Source organism: Heterodontus francisci, chromosome 43, assembly GCF_036365525.1.
Source record: "Heterodontus francisci isolate sHetFra1 chromosome 43, sHetFra1.hap1, whole genome shotgun sequence".
NCBI classification, from domain to species: Eukaryota; Metazoa; Chordata; class Chondrichthyes; order Heterodontiformes; family Heterodontidae; genus Heterodontus; species Heterodontus francisci.
The window spans coordinates 10,800,816-10,821,920 of record NC_090413.1 but is presented as its reverse complement, the minus strand read 5'-3'; positions in this window follow the sequence as shown (position 1 = coordinate 10,821,920).

Sequence of the window (21,105 nt, the reverse complement as noted above, 5' to 3'; positions counted from 1 at the left end):
ACTGTGTGAATCAGTGAGACCAGTGGGACTATAAACAGTGTGAATCAGTGAGACCAGTGGGACGAAAAACAGTGTGAATCAGTGAGACCAGCGGGACTATAAACAGTGTGAATAGGTGAGACCAGTGGGACTATAAACAGTGTAAATAGGTGAGACCAGTGGGACTATAAACAGTGTGAATAGGTGAGACCAGTGGGACTATAAACAGTGTAAATAGGTGAGCCCAGTGGGACTATAAACAGTGTGAATAGGTGAGACCAGTGGGACTATAAACAGTGTAAATACGTGAGACCAGTGGGAATATAAACAGTGTGAATCGGTGAGACCAGTGGGACTATAAACAGTGTGAATAGGTGAGACCAGTGGGACTATAAACAGTGTAAATAGGTGAGACCAGTGGGACTATAAACAGTGTGAATAGGTGAGACCAGTGGGACTATAAACAGTGTAAATAGGTGAGCCCAGTGGGACTATAAACAGTGTGAATAGGTGAGACCAGTGGGACTATAAACAGTGTAAATACGTGAGACCAGTGGGAATATAAACAGTGTGAATCGGTGAGACCAGTGGGACTATAAACAGTGTGAATAGGTGAGACTAGCGGGACTATAAACAGTGTGAATACGTGAGACCAGCGGGACTATAAACAGTGTGAATAGGTGAGACCAGTGGGACTATAATCAGTGTGAATAGGTGAGACCAGCGGGACTATAAACAGTGTGAATAGGTGAGACCAGCGGGACTATAAACAGTCTAAGTTGGTGAGACCAGTGGGACTATAAACAGTGTAAATAGGTGAGACCAGTGGGACTATAAACAGTGTGAATAGGTGAGACCAGTGGGACTATAAACAGTGTGAATAGGTGAGACCAGTGGGACTATAAACAGTGCGAATAGGTGAGACCAGTGGGAATATAAAAAGTGTGAATCGGTGAGACCAGTGGGACTAGAAACAGTCTAAGTTGGTGAGACCAGTGGGACTATAAACAGTGTAAATAGGTGAGACCAGTGGGACTATAAACAGTGTGAATAGGTGAGACCAGTGGGACTATAAACAGTGTGAATAGGTGAGACCAGCGGGACTATAAACAGTGTGAATAGGTGAGACCAGCGGGACTATAAACAGTGTGAATAGGTGAGACCAGTGGGACTATAAACAGTGCGAATAGGTGAGACCAGTGGGAATATAAAAAGTGTGAATCGGTGAGACCAGTGGGACTATAAACAGTGTGAATAGGTGAGACCAGCGGGACTATTACCAGTGTGAATACGTGAGACCAGCGGGACTAGAAACAGTGTGAATACTTGAGACCAGCGGGACTATAAACAGTGTGAATAGGTGAGACCAGTGGGACTATAAACAGTGTGAATAGGTGAGACCAGCGGGACTATTACCAGTGTGAATACGTGAGACCAGCGGGACTATAAACAGTGTGAATACTTGAGACCAGCGGGAGTATAAACAGTGTGAATAGGTGAGACCAGTGGGACTATAAACAGTGTGAATAGGTGAGACCAGCGGGACTATTACCAGTGTGAATACGTGAGACCAGCGGGACTATAAACAGTGTGAATACTTGAGACCAGCGGGACTATAAACAGTGTGAATACGTGAGACCAGCGGGACTATAAACAGTGTGAATAGGTGAGACCAGTGGGAGTATAAACAGTGTGAATAGGTGAGACCAGCGGGACTATAAACAGTGTGAATAGGTGAGACCAGCGGGACTATAAACAGTGTGAATAGGTGAGACCAGTGGGACTATAAACAGTGTGAATAGGTGAGACCAGCGGGACTATAAACAGTGTGAATAGGTGAGAACAGCGGGACTATAAACAGTGTGAATAGGTGAGACCAGTGGGACTATAAACAGTGTGAATAGGTGAGACCAGCGGGACAATAAACAGTGTGAATAGGTGAGACCAGCGGGACTATAAACAGTGTGAATAGGTGAGAACAGTGGGACAATAAACAGTGTGAATCGGTGAGACCAGTGGGACTATAAACAGTGTGAATAGGTGAGACCAGTGGGACTATAAACAGTGTGAATAGGTGAGACCAGTGGGACTAGAAACAGTGTGAATAGGTGAGACCAAAGGGACTATAAACAGTGTGAATAGGTGAGACCAGTGGGACTATAAACAGTGTGAATAGGTGAGACCAGCGGGACTACAAACAGTGTGAGTTGCTGAGACCAGTGGGACTATAAGCAGTGTAAATAGGTGAGACCAGCCGGACTATAAAGAGTGTGAGTTGGTGAGACCAGTGGGACTAAAAACAGTGTAAATAGATGAGACCAGCGGGACTAAAAACAGTGTGAGTTGGTGAGACCAGTGGGACTAGAAGCAGTGTGAGTTGCTGAGACCAGTGGGACTATAAGCAGTGTAAATAGGTGAGACCAGCGGGACTATAAACAGTGTAAATAGGTGAGACCAGCGAGACAAGTGGGACTATAAACAGTGTGAATCAGTGAGACCAGTGGGAGCATAAACTATGCGAATCAGTGAGACCAGGGGGACTACAAAAAGTGTGAATAGGTGAGACCAGTGGGACTATAAACAGTGTGGATAGGTGAGACCAGTGGGACTATAAACAGTGTAAATAGGTGAGACCAGTGGGACTATAAATAGTGTGGATAGGTGAGACCAGTGGGACTATAAACAGTGTAAATAGGTGAGACCAGTGGGACTATAAACAGTGTGAATAGGTGAGACTAGCGGGACTATAAACAGTGTGAATACGTGAGACCAGTGGGACTATAAACTGTGTGAATCAGTGAGACCAGCGGGACTATAAACAGTGTGAATCGGTGAGACCAGTGGGACTATAAACAGTGTGAATAGGTGAGACTAGCGGGACTATAAACAGTGTGAATACGTGAGACCAGCGGGACTATAAACAGTGTGAATAGGTGAGACCAGTGGGACTATAAACAGTGTGAATAGGTGAGACCAGCGGGACTATTACCAGTGTGAATACGTGAGACCAGCGGGACTATAAACAGTGTGAATAGGTGAGACCAGCGGGACTATAAACAGTGTGAATAGGTGAGACCAGTGGGACTATAAACAGTGTGAATAGGTGAGACCAGCGGGACTATTACCAGTGTGAATACGTGAGACCAGCGGGACTATAAACAGTGTGAATAGGTGAGACCAGCGGGACTATAAACAGTGTGAATAGGTGAGACCAGCGGGACTATTACCAGTGTGAATACGTGAGACCAGCGGGACTATAAACAGTGTGAATAGGTGAGACCAGCGGGACTATAAACAGTGTGAATCGATGAGACCAGTGGGACTATAAACAGTGTGAATACTTGAGACCAGCGGGACTATTACCAGTGTGAATACGTGAGACCAGCGGGACTATAAACAGTGTGAATAGGTGAGACCAGCGGGACTATAAACAGTGTGAATAGGTGAGACCAGTGGGACTATAAACAGTGTGAATAGGTGAGACCAACGGGACTATAAACAGTGTGAATACTTGAGACCAGCGGGACTATAAACAGTGTGAATAGGTGAGACCAGCGGGACACTAAACAGTGTGAATAGGTGAGACCAGTGGGACTATAAAAAGTGTGAATCGGTGAGACCAGCGGGACTATAAACAGTGTGAATACTTGAGACCAGCGGGACTATAAACAGTGTGAATAGGTGAGACCAGTGGGACTATAAACAGTGTGAATAGGTGAGACCAGCGGGACTATTACCAGTGTGAATACGTGAGACCAGCGGGACTATAAACAGTGTGAATAGGTGAGACCAGCGGGACTATAAACAGTGTGAATAGGTGAGACCAGTGGGACTATAAACAGTGTGAATCGGTGAGACCAGCGGGACTATAAACAGTGTGAATACTTGAGACCAGCGGGACTATAAACAGTGTGAATAGGTGAGACCAGTGGGACTATAAACAGTGTGAATAGGTGAGACCAGCGGGACTATTACCAGTGTGAATACGTGAGACCAGCGGGACTATAAACAGTGTGAATAGGTGAGACCAGCGGGACTATAAACAGTGTGAATAGGTGAGACCAGTGGGACTATAAACAGTGTGAATAGGTGAGACCAGCGGGACTATTACCAGTGTGAATACGTGAGACCAGCGGGACTATAAACAGTGTGAATAGGTGAGACCAGCGGGACTATAAACAGTGTGAATAGGTGAGACCAGTGGGACTATAAACAGTGTGAATAGGTGAGACCAGCGGGACACTAAACAGTGTGAATAGGTGAGACCAGTGGGACTATAAAAAGTGTGAATCGGTGAGACCAGTGGGACTATAAACAGTGTGAATACTTGAGACCAGTGGGACTATAAACAGTGTGAATAGGTGAGACCAGCGGGACACTAAACAGTGTGAATAGGTGAGACCAGTGGGACTATAAAAAGTGTGAATAGGTGAGACCAGTGGGACTATAAAAAGTGTGAATAGGTGAGACCAGCGGGACACTAAACAGTGTGAATAGGTGAGACCAGTGGGACTATAAAAAGTGTGAATAGGTGAGACCAGTGGGACTATAAAAAGTGTGAAAAGGTGAGACCAGTGGGACTATAAACAGTGTGAATAGGTGAGACCAGTGGGACTATAAAAAGTGTGAATAGGTGAGACCAGTGGGACTATAAAAAGTGTGAATAGGTGAGACCAGTGGGACTATAAAAAGTGTGAATAGGTGAGACCAGTGGGACTATAAACAGTGTGAATAGGTGAGACCAGTGGGACTATAAAAAGTGTGAATAGGTGAGACCAGTGGGACTATAAACAGTGTGAATAGGTGAGACCAGTGGGACACTAAACAGTGTGAATAGGTGAGACCAGTGGGACACTAAACAGTGTGAATAGGTGAGACCAGTGGGACTATAAAAAGTGTGAATAGGTGAGACCAGCGGGACACTAAACAGTGTGAATAGGTGAGACCAGTGGGACTATAAAAAGTGTGAATAGGTGAGACCAGTGGGACTATAAAAAGTGTGAATAGGTGAGACCAGTGGGACTATAAACAGTGTGAATAGGTGAGACCAGTGGGACTATAAAAAGTGTGAATAGGTGAGACCAGTGGGACTATAAAAAGTGTGAATAGGTGAGACCAGCGGGACTATAAACAGTGTGAATACTTGAGACCAGCGGGACTATAAACAGTGTGAATAGGTGAGACCAGTGGGACTATAAACAGTGTGAATAGGTGAGACCAGTGGGAGTATAAAAAGTGTGAATAGGTGAGACCAGCGGGACTATAAACAGTGTGAATAGGTGAGACCAGCGGGACTATAAACAGTGTGAATCGGTGAGACCAGCGGGACAATAAACAGTGTGAATAGGTGAGACCAGCGGGACTATAAACAGTGTGAATAGGTGAGAACAGTGGGACAATAAACAGTGTGAATCGGTGAGACCAGTGGGACTATAAACAGTGTGAATAGGTGAGACCAAAGGGACTATAAACAGTGTGAATAGGTGAGACCAGTGGGACTATAAACAATGTGAATAGGTGAGACTAGTGGGACTATAAACAGTGTGAATAGGTGAGACCAGCGGGACTATAAACAATGTGAATAGGTGAGACCAGCGGGACTATAAACAGTGTGAGTTGGTGAGACCAGTGGGACTATAAACAATGTGAATAGGTGAGACCAGTGGGACTATAAACAGTGTGAATAGGTGAGACCAGCGGGACTATAAACAGTGTGAGTTGGTGAGACCAGTGGGACTATAAACAGTGTAAATAGATGAGACCAGCGGGACTATAAACAGTGTAAATAGGTGAGACCAGCGGGACTATAAACAGTGTGAGTTGGTGAGACCAGTGGGACTAGAAGCAGTGTAAATAGGTGAGACCAGTGGGACTATAAGCAGTGTAAATAGGTGAGACCAGTGGGACTATAAACAGTGTGAGTTGGTGAGACCAGTGGGACTATAAGCAGTGTAAATAGGTGAGACCAGTGGGACTATAAGCAGTGTAAATAGGTGAGACCAGTGGGACTATAAACAGTGTAAATAGGTGAGACCAGCGAGACTATAAACAGTGTGAGTTGGTGAGACCAGTGGGACTATAAGCAGTGTAAATAGGTGAGACCAGTGGGACTATAAGCAGTGTAAATAGGTGAGACCAGTGGGACTATAAACTGTGTGAATAGGTGAGACCAGTGGGACTATAAGCAGTGTAAATAGGTGAGACCAGTTGGACTATAAACAGTGTAAATAGGTGAGACCAGCGGGACTATAAACAGTGTGAATAGGTGAGACCAGTGGGACTATAAGCAGTGTAAATAGGTGAGACCAGTGGGACTATAAACAGTGTAAATAGGTGAGACCAGTGGGACTATAAAAAGTGTAAATACGTGAGACCAGCGGGACTATAAACAGTGTGAATAGGTGAGACCAGTGGGACTATAAACAGTGTGAATAGGTGAGACCAGTGGGAATATAAACAGTGTGAATCGGTGAGACCAGTGGGACTATAAACAGTGTGAATAGGTGAGACTAGCGGGACTATAAACAGTGTGAATAGGTGAGACCAGCCGGACTATAAAGAGTGTGAGTTGGTGAGACCAGTGGGACTATAAACAGTGTGAATAGGTGAGACCAGTGGGAATATAAACAGTGTGAATCGGTGAGACCAGTGGGACTATAAACAGTGTGAGTTGGTGAGACCAGTGGGACTATAAATAGTGTAAATAGGTGAGACCAGTGGGACTATAAAAAGTGTAAATACGTGAGACCAGCGGGACTATAAACAGTGTGAATAGGTGAGACCAGTGGGACTATAAACAGTGTGAATAGGTGAGACCAGTGGGAATATAAACAGTGTGAATCGGTGAGACCAGTGGGAATATAAACAGTGTGAATCGGTGAGACCAGTGGGACTATAAACAGTGTGAATAGGTGAGACTAGCGGGACTATAAACAGTGTGAATACGTGAGACCAGCGGGACTATAAACAGTGTGAATAGGTGAGACCAGTGGGTCTATAAACAGTGTGAATAGGTGAGACCAGCGGGACTATAAACAGTGTGAATACGTGAGACCAGCGGGACTATAAACAGTGTGAATAGGTGAGACCAGCGGGACTATAAACAGTGTGAATAGGTGAGACCAGTGGGACTATAAACAGTGTGAATAGGTGAGACCAGCGGGACACTAAACAGTGTGAATAGGTGAGACCAGTGGGACTATAAAAAGTGTGAATCGGTGAGACCAGTGGGACTATAAACAGTGTGAATACTTGAGACCAGCGGGACTATAAACAGTGTGAATACGTGAGACCAGCGGGACTATAAACAGTGTGAATACGTGAGACCAGCGGGACTATAAACAGTGTGAATAGGTGAGACCAGTGGGAGAATAAACAGTGTGAATAGGTGAGACCAGTGGGACTATAAACAGTGTGAATAGGTGAGACCAGCGGGACACTAAACAGTGTGAATAGGTGAGACCAGCGGGACTATAAACAGTGTGAATAGGTGAGACCAGTGGGAATATAAACAGTGTGAATCGGTGAGACCAGTGGGACGATAAACAGTGTGAATAGGTGAGACCAGCGGGACTATAAACAGTGTGAATAGGTGAGACCAGTGGGAATATAAACAGTGTGAATCGGTGAGACCAGTGGGACTATAAACAGTGTGAATAGGTGAGACCAGTGGGACTATAAACAGTGTGAATAGGTGAGACCAGCGGGACTATAAACAGTGTGAATAGGTGAGACCAGTGGGAATATAAACAGTGTGAATAGGTGAGACCAGCAGGACTATAAACAGTGTGAATACGTGAGACCAGCGGGACTATAAACAGTGTGAATAGGTGAGACCAGTGGGTCTATAAACAGTGTGAATAGGTGAGACCAGCGGGACTATAAACAGTGTGAATACGTGAGACCAGCGGGACTATAAACAGTGTGAATAGGTGAGACCAGCGGGACTATAAACAGTGTGAATAGGTGAGACCAGTGGGACTATAAACAGTGTGAATAGGTGAGACCAGTGGGACTATAAACAGTGTGAATAGGTGAGACCAGTGGGACTATAAACAGTGTGAATAGGTGAGACCAGCGGGACTATAAACAGTGTGAATAGGTGAGACCAGTGGGACTATAAAAAGTGTGAATCGGTGAGACCAGTGGGACTATAAACAGTGTGAATACTTGAGACCAGCGGGACTATAAACAGTGTGAATACGTGAGACCAGCGGGACTATAAACAGTGTGAATACGTGAGACCAGCGGGACTATAAACAGTGTGAATAGGTGAGACCAGTGGGAGAATAAACAGTGTGAATAGGTGAGACCAGCGGGACTATAAACAGTGTGAATAGGTGAGACCAGCGGGACTATAAACAGTGTGAATCGGTGAGACCAGCGGGACAATAAACAGTGTGAATAGGTGAGACCAGCGGGACTATAAACAGTGTGAATAGGTGAGAACAGTGGGACAATAAACAGTGTGAATCGGTGAGACCAGTGGGACTATAAACAGTGTGAATTGGTGAGACCAAAGGGACTATAAACAGTCTGAATAGGTGAGACCAGTGGGACTATAAACAGTGTGAATAGGTGAGACCAGTGGGACTATAAACAATGTGAATAGGTGAGACTAGCGGGACTATAAACAAAGTGAATAGGTGAGACCAGTGGGACTATAAACAGTGTGAATAGGTGAGACCAGCGGGACTATAAACAGTGTGAGTTGCTGAGACCAGTGGGACTATAAGCAGTGTAAATAGGTGAGACCAGCCGGACTATAAAGAGTGTGAGTTGGTGAGACCAGTGGGACTATAAACAGTGTAAATAGATGAGACCAGCGGGACTAAAAACAGTGTGAGTTGGTGAGACCAGTGGGACTAGAAGCAGTGTGAGTTGCTGAGACCAGTGGGACTATAAGCAGTGTAAATAGGTGAGACCAGCGGGACTATAAACAGTGTAAATAGGTGAGACCAGCGAGACTATAAACAGTGTGAGTTGGTGAGACCAGTGGGACTATAAGGAGTGTAAATAGGTGAGACCAGCGGGACTATAAACAGTGTGAGTTGGTGAGACCAGTGGGACTATAAGGAGTGTAAATAGGTGAGACCAGCGGGACTATAAACAGTGTGAGTTGGTGAGACCAGTGGGACTATAAGGAGTGTAAATAGGTGAGACCAGCGGGACTATAAACAGTGTGAGTTGGTGAGACCAGTGGGACTATAAGGAGTGTAAATAGGTGAGACCAGCGGGACTATAAACAGTGTGAGTTGGTGAGACCAGTGGGACTATAAACAGTGTAAATAGGTGAGACCAGTGGGACTATAAGCAGTGTAAATAGGTGAGACCAGTCCGACTATAAACAGTGTGAGTTGGTGAGACCAGCGGGACTATAAGCAGTGTAAATAGGTGAGACCAGCGAGTCTATAAACAGTGTGAGTTGGTGAGACCAGTGGGACTATAAGCAGTGTAAATAGGTGAGACCAGTGGGACTATAAACAGTGTGAGTTGGTGAGACCAGTGGGACTATAAGGAGTGTAAATAGGTGAGACCAGTGGGACTATAAACAGTGTAAATAGGTGAGACCAGCGGGACTATAAACGGTGTAAATAGGTGAGACCAGTGGGACTATAAGCAGTGTAAATAGGTGAGACCAGTCCGACTATCAACAGTGTGAGTTGGTGAGACCAGCGGGACTATAAACAGTGTAAATAGGTGAGACCAGTGGGACTATAAACAGTGTAAATAGGTGAGACCAGCGGGACTATAAACAGTGTAAATAGGTGAGACCAGTGGGACTATAAGCAGTGTAAATAGGTGAGACCAGTCCGACTATAAACAGTGTGAGTTGGTGAGACCAGCGGGACTATAAGCAGTGTAAATAGGTGAGACCAGTGGGACTATAAGGAGTGTAAATAGGTGAGACGAGTGGGACTATAAGCAGTGTAAATAGGTGAGACCAGCGGGACTATAAACAGTGTAAATAGGTGAGACCAGTGGGACTATAAGCAGTGTAAATAGGTGAGACAAGTGGGACTCTAAATAGTGTAAATAGGTGAGACCAGTGGGACTATAAACAGTGTGAGTTGGTGAGACCAGCGAGACTATAAGCAGTGTAAATAGGGGAGACCAGCGGGACTATAAACAGTGTAAATAGGTGAGACCAGCGGGACTATAAACAGTGTAAATAGGTGAGACCAGCGGGACTATAAACAGTGTGAGTTGGTGAGACCAGTGGGACTATAAACAGTGTAAATAGGTGAGACCAGTGGGACTATAAACAGTGTGAGTTGGTGAGACCAGCGGGACTATAAACAGTGTGAGTTGGTGAGACCAGTGGGACTATAAACAGTGTGAATCAGTGAGACCAGTGGGACTATAAACAGTGTGAGTTGGTGAGACCAGCGGGACTATAAACAGTGTGAGTTGGTGAGACCAGTGGGACTATAAACAGTGTGAGTTGGTGAGACCAGTGGGACTATAAACAGTGTAAATAGGTGAGACCAGTGGGACTATAAACTGTGTGAATCAGTGAGACCAGTGGGACTACAAACAGTGTGAGTTGGTGAGACCAGTGGGACTATAAACAGTGTGAATCAGTGAGACCAGTGGGACTATAAACAGTGTGAGTTGGTGAGACCAGCGGGACTATAAACAGTGTGAGTTGGTGAGACCAGTGGGACTATAAACAGTGTAAATAGGTGAGACCAGTGGGACTATAAACAGTGTGAGTTGGTGAGACCAGTGGGACTATAAACAGTGTAAATAGGTGAGACCAGTGGGACTATAAACAGTGTAAATAGGTGAGACCAGTGGGACTATAAACAGTGTGAGTTGGTGAGACCAGTGGGACTATAAACAGTGTAAATAGGTGAGACCAGTGGGACTATAAACTGTGTGAATCAGTGAGACCAGTGGGACTATAAGCAGTGTAAATAGGTGAGACCAGTGGGACTATAAACAGTGTGAGTTGGTGAGACCAGCGGGACTATAAACAGTGTGAGTTGGTGAGACCAGTGGGACTATAAACAGTGTAAATAGGTGAGACCAGCGGGACTATAAACAGTGTAAATAGGTGAGACCAGTGGGACTATAAACAGTGTGAGTTGGTGAGACCAGCGGGACTATAAGCAGTGTAAATAGGTAAGACCAGTCCGACTATAAACAGTGTGAGTTGGTGAGACCAGCGGGACTTTCAGCAGTGTAAATAGGTGAGACCAGTGGGAATATAAGCAGTGTAAATAGGTGAGACCAGTGGGACTATAAACAGTGTAAATAGGTGAGACCAGTGGGACTATAAACAGTGTGAGTTGGTGAGACCAGTGGGACTATAAACAGTGTAAATAGGTGAGACCAGTGGGACTATAAACAGTGTGAGTTGGTGAGACCAGTGGGACTATAAACAGTGTAAATAGGTGAGACCAGTGGGACTATAAACAGTGTGAGTTGGTGAGACCAGTGGGACTATAAACAGTGTGAATCAGTGAGACCAGTGGGACTATAAGCAGTGTAAATAGGTGAGACCAGTCCGACTATAAACAGTGTGAGTTGGTGAGACCAGCGGGACTATAAACAGTGCAAATAGGTGAGACCAGTGGGACTATAAACAGTGTAAATAGGTGAGACCAGTGGGACTATAAGCAGTGTAAATAGGTGAGACCAGTCCGACTATAAACAGTGTGAGTTGGTGAGACCAGCGGGACTATAAGCAGTGTAAATAGGTGAGACCAGTGGGACTATAAGCAGTGTAAATAGGTGAGACCAGTGGGACTATAAGCCGTGTAAATAGGTGAGACCAGTCCGACTATAAACAGTGTGAGTTGGTGAGACCAGCGGGACTATAAGCAGTGTAAATAGGTGAGACCAGCGAGACTATAAACAGTGTGAGTTGGTGAGACCAGTGGGACTATAAGCAGTGTAAATAGGTGAGACCAGTGGGACTATAAACAGTGTGAGTTGGTGAGACCAGTGGGACTATAAGGAGTGTAAATAGGTGAGACCAGTGGGACTATAAACAGTGTAAATAGGTGAGACCAGCGGGACTGTAAACAGTGTAAATAGGTGAGACCAGTGGGACTATAAGCAGTGTAAATAGGTGAGACCAGTCCGACTATAAACAGTGTGAGTTGGTGAGACCAGCGGGACTATAAGCAGTGTAAATAGGTGAGACCAGTGGGACTATAAGCAGTGTAAATAGGTGAGACCAGTCCGACTATAAACAGTGTGAGTTGGTGAGACCAGCGGGACTATAAACAGTGCAAATAGGTGAGACCAGTGGGACTATAAGCAGTGTAAATAGGTGAGACCAGTCCGACTATAAACAGTGTGAGTTGGTGAGACCAGCGGGACTATAAGCAGTGTAAATAGGTGAGACCAGTGGGAATATAAGCAGTGTAAATAGGTGAGACAAGTGGGACTCTAAATAGTGTAAATAGGTGAGACCAGTGGGACTATAAGCAGTGTAAATAGGTGAGACCAGTGGGACTATAAACAGTGTGAGTTGGTGAGACCAGCGAGACTATAAGCAGTGTAAATAGGTGAGACCAGTGGGACTATAAACAGTGTGAGTTGGTGAGACCAGCGAGACTATAAGCAGTGTAAATAGGTGAGACCAGCGGGACTATAAACAGTGTAAATAGGTGAGACCAGTGGGACTATAAACAGTGTGAGTTGGTGAGACCAGTGGGACTATAAACAGTGTAAATAGGTGAGATCAGTCGGACTATAAACTGTGTGAATCAGTGAGACCAGTGGGACTACAAACAGTGTGAGTTGGTGAGACCAGTGGGACTATAAACAGTGTGAATCAGTGAGACCAGTGGGACTATAAACAGTGTGAGTTGGTGAGACCAGCGGGACAATAAGCAGTGTAAATAGGTGAGACCAGTGGGACTATAAACAGTGTAAATAGGTGAGACCAGTGGGACTATAAACAGTGTGAGTTGGTGAGACCAGTGGGACTATAAACAGTGTAAATAGGTGAGACCAGCGGGACTCTCAACAGTGTAAATAGGTGAGACCAGTGGGACTATAAACAGTGTGAATAGGTGAGACCAGTGGGACTATAAACAGTGTGAATCAGTGAGACCAGTGGGACTATAAGCAGTGTAAATAGGTGAGACCAGTGGGACTATAAACAGTGTGAGTTGGTGAGACCAGTGGGACTATAAACAGTGTGAATAGGTGAGACCAGCGGGACTATAAACAGTGTAAATAGGTGAGACCAGTGGGACTATAAACTGTGTGAATCAGTGAGACCAGTGGGACTATAAGCAGTGTGAGTTGGTGAGACCAGTGGGACTATAAGCAGTGTAAATAGGTGAGACCAGTGGGACTATAAACAGTGTGAGTTGGTGAGACCAGTGGGACTATAAGCAGTGTAAATAGGTGAGACCAGTGGGACTATAAACAGTGTAAATAGGTGAGACCAGTGGGACTATAAACAGTGTGAGTTGGTGAGACCAGCGGGACTATAAACAGTGTAAATAGGTGAGACCAGTGGGACTATAAACTGTGTGAATCAGTGAGACCAGTGGGACTATAAGCAGTGTGAGTTGGTGAGACCAGTGGGACTATAAGCAGTGTAAATAGGTGAGACCAGTGGGACTATAAACAGTGTGAGTTGGTGAGACCAGTGGGACTATAAGCAGTGTAAATAGGTGAGACCAGTGGGACTATAAACAGTGTGAGTTGGTGAGACCAGTGGGACTATAAGCAGTGTAAATAGGTGAGACCAGTGGGACTATAAACAGTGTGAGTTGGTGAGACCAGTGGGACTATAAGCAGTGTAAATAGGTGAGACCAGTGGGACTATAAACAGTGTGAGTTGGTGAGACCAGTGGGACTATAAGCAGTGTAAATAGGTGAGACCAGTGGGACTATAAACAGTGTGAGTTGGTGAGACCAGTGGGACTATAAACAGTGTGAATCAGTGAGACCAGTGGGACTATAAGCAGTGTAAATAGGTGAGACCAGTGGGACTATAAACAGTGTGAGTTGGTGAGACCAGCGGGACTATAAACAGTGTAAATAGGTGAGACCAGTGGGACTATAAACAGTGTAAATAGGTGAGACCAGTGGGACTATAAACAGTGTGAGTTGGTGAGACCAGCGGGACTATAAACAGTGTGAGTTGGTGAGACCAGTGGGACTATAAACAGTGTAAATAGGTGAGACAGTGGGACTATAAACAGTGTTAGTTGGTGAGACCAGCGGGACTATAAACAGTGTGAGTTGGTGAGACCAGTGGGACTATAAACAGTGAAAATAGGTGAGTTGGTGAGACCAGTGGGACTATAAACAGTGTAAATAGGTGAGACCAGCGGGACTCTCAACAGTGTAAATAGGTGAGACCAGTGGGACTATAAACAGTGTGAATAGGTGAGACCAGTGGGACTATAAACAGTGTGAGTTGGTGAGACCAGCGGGACAATAAGCAGTGTAAATAGGTGAGACCAGTGGGACTATAAGCAGTGTAAATAGGTGAGACCAGTGGGACTATAAACAGTGTGAGTTGGTGAGACCAGTGGGACTATAAGCAGTGTAAATAGGTGAGACCAGTGGGACTATAAACAGTGTAAATAGGTGAGACCAGTGGGACTATAAGCAGTGCAAATAGGTGAGACCAGCGGGACTATAAACAGTGTGAGTTGGTGAGACCAGTGGGACTATAAACAGTGTAAATAGGTGAGACCAGTGGGACTATAAACAGTGTGAATAGGTGAGACCAGTGGGACTATAAGCAGTGCAAATAGGTGAGACCAGTGGGATTATAAACAGTGTAAATAGGTGAGACCAGCGGGACTATAAACAGTGTGAGTTGGTGAGACCAGCGGGACAATAAGCAGTGTAAATAGGTGAGACCAGTGGGACTATAAGCAGTGTAAATAGGTGAGACCAGTGGGACTATAAACAGTGTGAGTTGGTGAGACCAGTGGGACTGTAAACAGTGTGAATAGGTGAGACCAGTGGGACTATAAGCAGTGTAAATAGGTGAGACCAGTGGGACTATAAGCAGTGTAAATAGGTGAGACCAGTGGGACTATAAACAGTGTGAGTTGGTGAGACCAGTGGGACTATAAACAGTGTGAATAGGTGAGACCAGTGGGACTATAAGCAGTGCAAATAGGTGAGACCAGTGGGATTATAAACAGTGTAAATAGGTGAGACCAGCGGGACTATAAACAGTGTGAATAGGTGAGACCAGTGGTACTATAAGCTGTGTAAATAGGTGAGACCAGTGGGACTATAAACAGTGTAAATAGGTGAGACCAGTGGGACTATAAACAGTGTGAGTTGGTGAGACCAGTGGGAGTATAAACAGTGTGAGTTGGTGAGACCAGCGGGACTATAAACAGTGTAAATAGGTGAGACCAGTGGGACTATAAACAGTGTGAGTTGGTGAGACCAGCGGGACTATAAACAGTGTGAGTTGGTGAGACCAGTGGGACTATAAACAGTGTAAATAGGTGAGACCAGCGGGACTATAAACAGTGTAAATAGGTGAGACCAGTGGGACTATAAACAGTGTGAGTTGGTGAGACCAGGTGGACTATAAACAGTGTGAGTTGGTGAGACCAGCGGGACTATAAACAGTGTGACTTGGTGAGACCAGTGGGACTATAAACAGTGTAAATAGGTGAGACCAGTGGGACTATAAACAGTGTGAGTTGGTGAGACCAGTGGGACTATAAACAGTGTAAAAAGGTGAGACCAGTGGGACTATAAACAGTGTGAATAGGTGAGACCAGCGGGACTATTACCAGTGTGAATACGTGAGACCAGCGGGACTATAAACAGTGTGAATACGTGAGACCAGCGGGACTATAAACAGTGTGAATAGGTGAGACCAGTGGGAGTATAAACAGTGTGAATAGCTGAGACCAGCGGGACTATAAACAGTGTGAATAGGTGAGACCAGCGGGACTATAAACAGTGTAAATAGGTGAGACCAACGGGACTATAAACAGTGTGAATAGGTGAGAACAGCGGGACTATAAACAGTGTGAATCGGTGAGACCAACGGGACTATAAACAGTGTGAATAGGTGAGAACAGCGGGACTATAAACAGTGTGAATCGGTGAGACCAACGGGACTATAAACATTGTGAATAGGTGAGACCAGCGGGACTATAAACAGTGTGAATAGGTGAGACCAGTGGGACTATAAACAGTGTGAATAGGTGAGACCAAAGGGACTATAAACAGTGTGAATAGGTGAGACCAGTGGGACTATAAACAGTGTGAATAGGTGAGACCAGTGGGACTATAAACAGTGTGAATAGGTGAGACTAGCGGGACTATAAACAATGTGAATAGGTGAGACCAGTGGGACTATAAACAGTGTGAATAGGTGAGACCAGCGGGACTATAAACAGTGTGAGTTGCTGAGACCAGTGGGACTATAAGCAGTGTAAATAGATGAGACCAGCGGGACTAAAAACAGTGTGAGTTGGTGAGACCAGTGGGACTATAAACAGTGTAAATAGATGAGACCAGCGGGACTAAAAACAGTGTGAGTTGGTGAGACCAGTGGGACTAGAAGCAGTGTAAATAGGTGAGACCAGCGAGACTATAAGGAGTGTAAATAGGTGAGACCAGTGGGACTATAAACAGTGTGAGTTGCTGAGACCAGTGGGACTATAAGCAGTGTAAATAGATGAGACCAGCGGGACTAAAAACAGTGTGAGTTGGTGAGACCAGTGGGACTATAAACAGTGTAAATAGATGAGACCAGCGGGACTAAAAACAGTGTGAGTTGGTGAGACCAGTGGGACTAGAAGCAGTGTAAATAGGTGAGACCAGCGAGACTATAAGGAGTGTAAATAGGTGAGACCAGTGGGACTATAAACAGTGTGAGTTGCTGAGACCAGTGGGACTATAAGCAGTGTAAATAGATGAGACCAGCGGGACTAAAAACAGTGTGAGTTGGTGAGACCAGTGGGACTATAAACAGTGTAAATAGATGAGACCAGTGGGACTAAAAACAGTGTGAGTTGGTGAGACCAGTGGGACTAGAAGCAGTGTAAATAGGTGAGACCAGCGAGACTATAAGGAGTGTAAATAGGTGAGACCAGTGGGACTATAAACAGTGTGAGTTGGTGAGACCAGTGGGACTATAAGGAGTGTAAATAGGTGAGACCAGCGGGACTATAAACAGTGTGAGTTGCTGAGACCAGTGGGACTATAAGCAGTGTAAATAGGTGAGACCAGCGGGACTAAAAACAGTGTGAGTTGCTGAGACCAGTGGGACTATAAGCAGTGTAAATAGGTGAGACCAGCGAGACTATAAGGAGTGTAAATAGGTGAGACCAGTGGGACTATAAACAGTGTGAGTTGGTGAGACCAGTGGGACTATAAGGAGTGTAAATAGGTGAGACCAGTGGGACTATAAGGAGTGTAAATAGGTGAGACCAGTGGGACTATAAACAGTGTGAGTTGGTGAGACCAGTGGGACTATAAACAGTGTAAATAGGTGAGACCAGTGGGACTATAAGCAGTGTAAATAGGTGAGACCAGTCCGACTATAAACAGTGTGAGTTGGTGAGACCAGCGGGACTATAAGCAGTGTAAATAGGTGAGACCAGCGAGACTATAAACAGTGTGAGTTGGTGAGACCAGTGGGACTATAAGCAGTGTAAATAGGTGAGACCAGTGGGACTATAAACAGTGTGAGTTGGTGAGACCAGTGGGACTATAAGGAGTGTAAATAGGTGAGACCAGTGGGACTATAAACAGTGTGAGTTGGTGAGACCAGTGGGACTATAAACAGTGTAAATAGGTGAGACCAGCGGGACTATAAACAGTGTAAATAGGTGAGACCAGTGGGACTATAAGCAGTGTAAATAGGTGAGACCAGTCCGACTATAAACAGTGTGAGTTGGTGAGACCAGCGGGACTATAAACAGTGTAAATAGGTGAGACCAGTGGGACTATAAACAGTGTAAATAGGTGAGACCAGCGGGACTATAAACAGTGTAAATAGGTGAGACCAGTGGGACTATAAGCAGTGTAAATAGGTGAGACCAGTCCGACTATAAACAGTGTGAGTTGGTGAGACCAGCGGGACTATAAGCAGTGTAAATAGGTGAGACCAGCGGGACTATAAACAGTGTAAATAGGTGAGACCAGTGGGATTATAAGGAGTGTAAATAGGTGAGACCAGTGGGACTATAAGCAGTGTAAATAGGTGAGACCAGCGGGACTATAAACAGTGTAAATAGGTGAGACCAGCGGGACTATAAACAGTGTAAATAGGTGAGACCAGTGGGACTATAAGCAGTGTAAATAGGTGAGACCAGTCCGACTATAAACAGTGTGATTTGGTGAGACCAGCGGGACTATAAGCAGTGTAAATAGGTGAGACCAGTGGGAATATAAGCAGTGTAAATAGGTGAGACAAGTGGGACTATAAATAGTGTAAATAGGTGAGACCAGTGGGACTATAAGCAGTGTAAATAGGTGAGACCAGCGGGACTATAAACAGTGTAAATAGGTGAGACCAGCGGGACTATAAACAGTGTAAATAGGTGAGACCAGCGGGACTATAAACAGTGTAAATAGGTGAGACCGGCGGGACTATAAACAGTGTAAATAGGTGAGACCAGCGGGACTATAAACAGTGTAAATAGGTGAGACCAGCGGGACTATAAACTGTGTGAATCAGTGAGACCAGTGGGACTATAAACAGTGTGAGTTGGTGTGACCAGCGGGACTATAAACAGTGTAAATAGGTGAGACCAGCGGGACTATAAACTGTGTGAATCAGTGAGACCAGTGGGACTATAAACAGTGTGAGTTGGTGTGACCAGCGGGACTATAAACAGTGTAAATAGGTGAGACCAGTGGGACTATAAACAGTGTGAGTTGGTGAGACCAGTGGGACTATAAACAGTGTAAATAGGTGAGACCAGTGGGACTATAAACAGTGTAAATAGGTGAGACCAGTGGGACTATAAACAGTGTGAGTTGGTGAGACCAGTGGGACTATAAACAGTGTAAATAGGTGAGACCAGTGGGACTATAAACAGTGTAAATAGGTGAGACCAGTGGGACTATAAACAGTGTGAGTTGGTGAGACCAGTGGGACTATAAACAGTGTAAATAGGTGAGACCAGTGGGACTATAAACAGTGTGAGTTGGTGAGACCAGTGGGACTATAAACAGTGTAAATAGGTGAGACCAGTGGGACTATAAACAGTGTAAATAGGTGAGACCAGTGGGACTATAAACAGTGTGAGTTGGTGAGACCAGTGGGACTATAAACAGTGTAAATAGGTGAGACCAGTGGGACTATAAACAGTGTAAATAGGTGAGACCAGTGGGACTATAAACTGTGTGAATCAGTGAGACCAGTGGGACTATAAACAGTGTGAATCGGTGAGACCAGTGGGACTATAAACAGTGTGAATAGGTGAGACTAAAGGGACTATAAACAGTGTGAATAGGTGAGACCAGTGGGACTATAAACAGTGTGAATAGGTGAGACCAGTGGGACTATAAACTGTGTGAATAGGTGAGACCAGTGGGACTATAAACAGTGTGAATAGGTGAGACCAGTGGGACTATAAACAGTGTGAATAGGTGAGACCAGTGGGACTATAAACTGTGTGAATCAGTGAGACCAGTGGGACTATAAACAGTGTAAATAGGTGAGACCAGTGGGACTATAAACTGTGTGAATCAGTGAGACCAGTGGGACTATAAACAGTGTGAATCGGTGAGACCAGTGGGACTATAAACAGTGTGAATAGGTGAGACTAAAGGGACTATAAACAGTGTAAATAGGTGAGACCAGTGGGACTATAAACAGTGTGAATAGGTGAGACCAGTGGGACTATAAACAGTGTGAATAGGTGAGACTAGCGGGACTATAAACAATGTGAATAGGTGAGACCAGTGGGACTATAAACAGTGTGAGTTGCTGAGACCAGTGGGACTATAAAGAGTGTAAATAGGTGAGACCAGCCGGACTATAAAGAGTGTGAGTTGGTGAGACCAGTGGGACTAGAAGCAGTGTAAATAGGTGAGACCAGTGGGACTATAAGCAGTGTAAATAGGTGAGACCAGTCCGACTATAAACAGTGTGAGTTGGTGAGACCAGCGGGACTATAAGCAGTGTAAATAGGTGAGACCAGCGAGACTATAAACAGTGTGAGTTGGTGAGACCAGTGGGACTATAAGCAGTGTAAATAGGTGAGACCAGTGGGACTATAAACAGTGTGAGTTGGTGAGACCAGTGGGACTATAAGGAGTGTAAATAGTTGAGACCAGTGGGACTATAAACAGTGTAAATAGGTGAGACCAGCGGCACTATAATCAGTGTATATAGGTGAGACCAGTGGGACTGTAAGCAGTGTAAATAGGTGAGACCAGTCCGACTATAAACAGTGTGAGTTGGTGAGACCAGCGGGACTATAAGCAGTGTAAATAGGTGAGACCAGTGGGAATATAAGCAGTGTAAATAGGTGAGACAAGTGGGACTATAAACAGTGTAAATACGTGAGACCAGTGGGACTATAAGCAGTGTAAATAGGTGAGACCAGTCCGACTATAAACAGTGTGAGTTGGTGAGACCAGCGGGACTATAAACAGTGTAAATAGGTGAGACCAGTGGGACTATAAACAGTGTGAGTTGGTGAGACCAGCGAGACTATAAGCAGTGTAAATAGGTGAGACCAGCGGGACTATAAACAGTGCGAGTTGGTGAGACCAGTGGGACTATAAACAGTGTAAATAGGTGAGACCAGTGGGACTATAAACTGTGTGAATCAGTGAGACCAGTGGGACTATAAACAGTGTGAGTTGGTGAGACCAGTGGGACTATAAACAGTGTGAATCAGTGAGACCAGTGGGACTATAAACAGTGTGAGTTGGTGAGACCAGCGGGACTATAAACAGTGTGAGTTGGTGAGACCAGTGGGACTATAAACAGTGTAAATAGGTGAGACCAGTGGGACTATAAACAGTGTGAGTTGGTGAGACCAGTGGGACTATAAACAGTGTAAATAGGTGAGACCAGTGGGACTATAAACAGTGTAAATAGGTGAGACCAGTGGGACTATAAACAGTGTGAGTTGGTGAGACCAGTGGGACTATAAACAGTGTAAATAGGTGAGACCAGTGGGACTATAAACTGTGTGA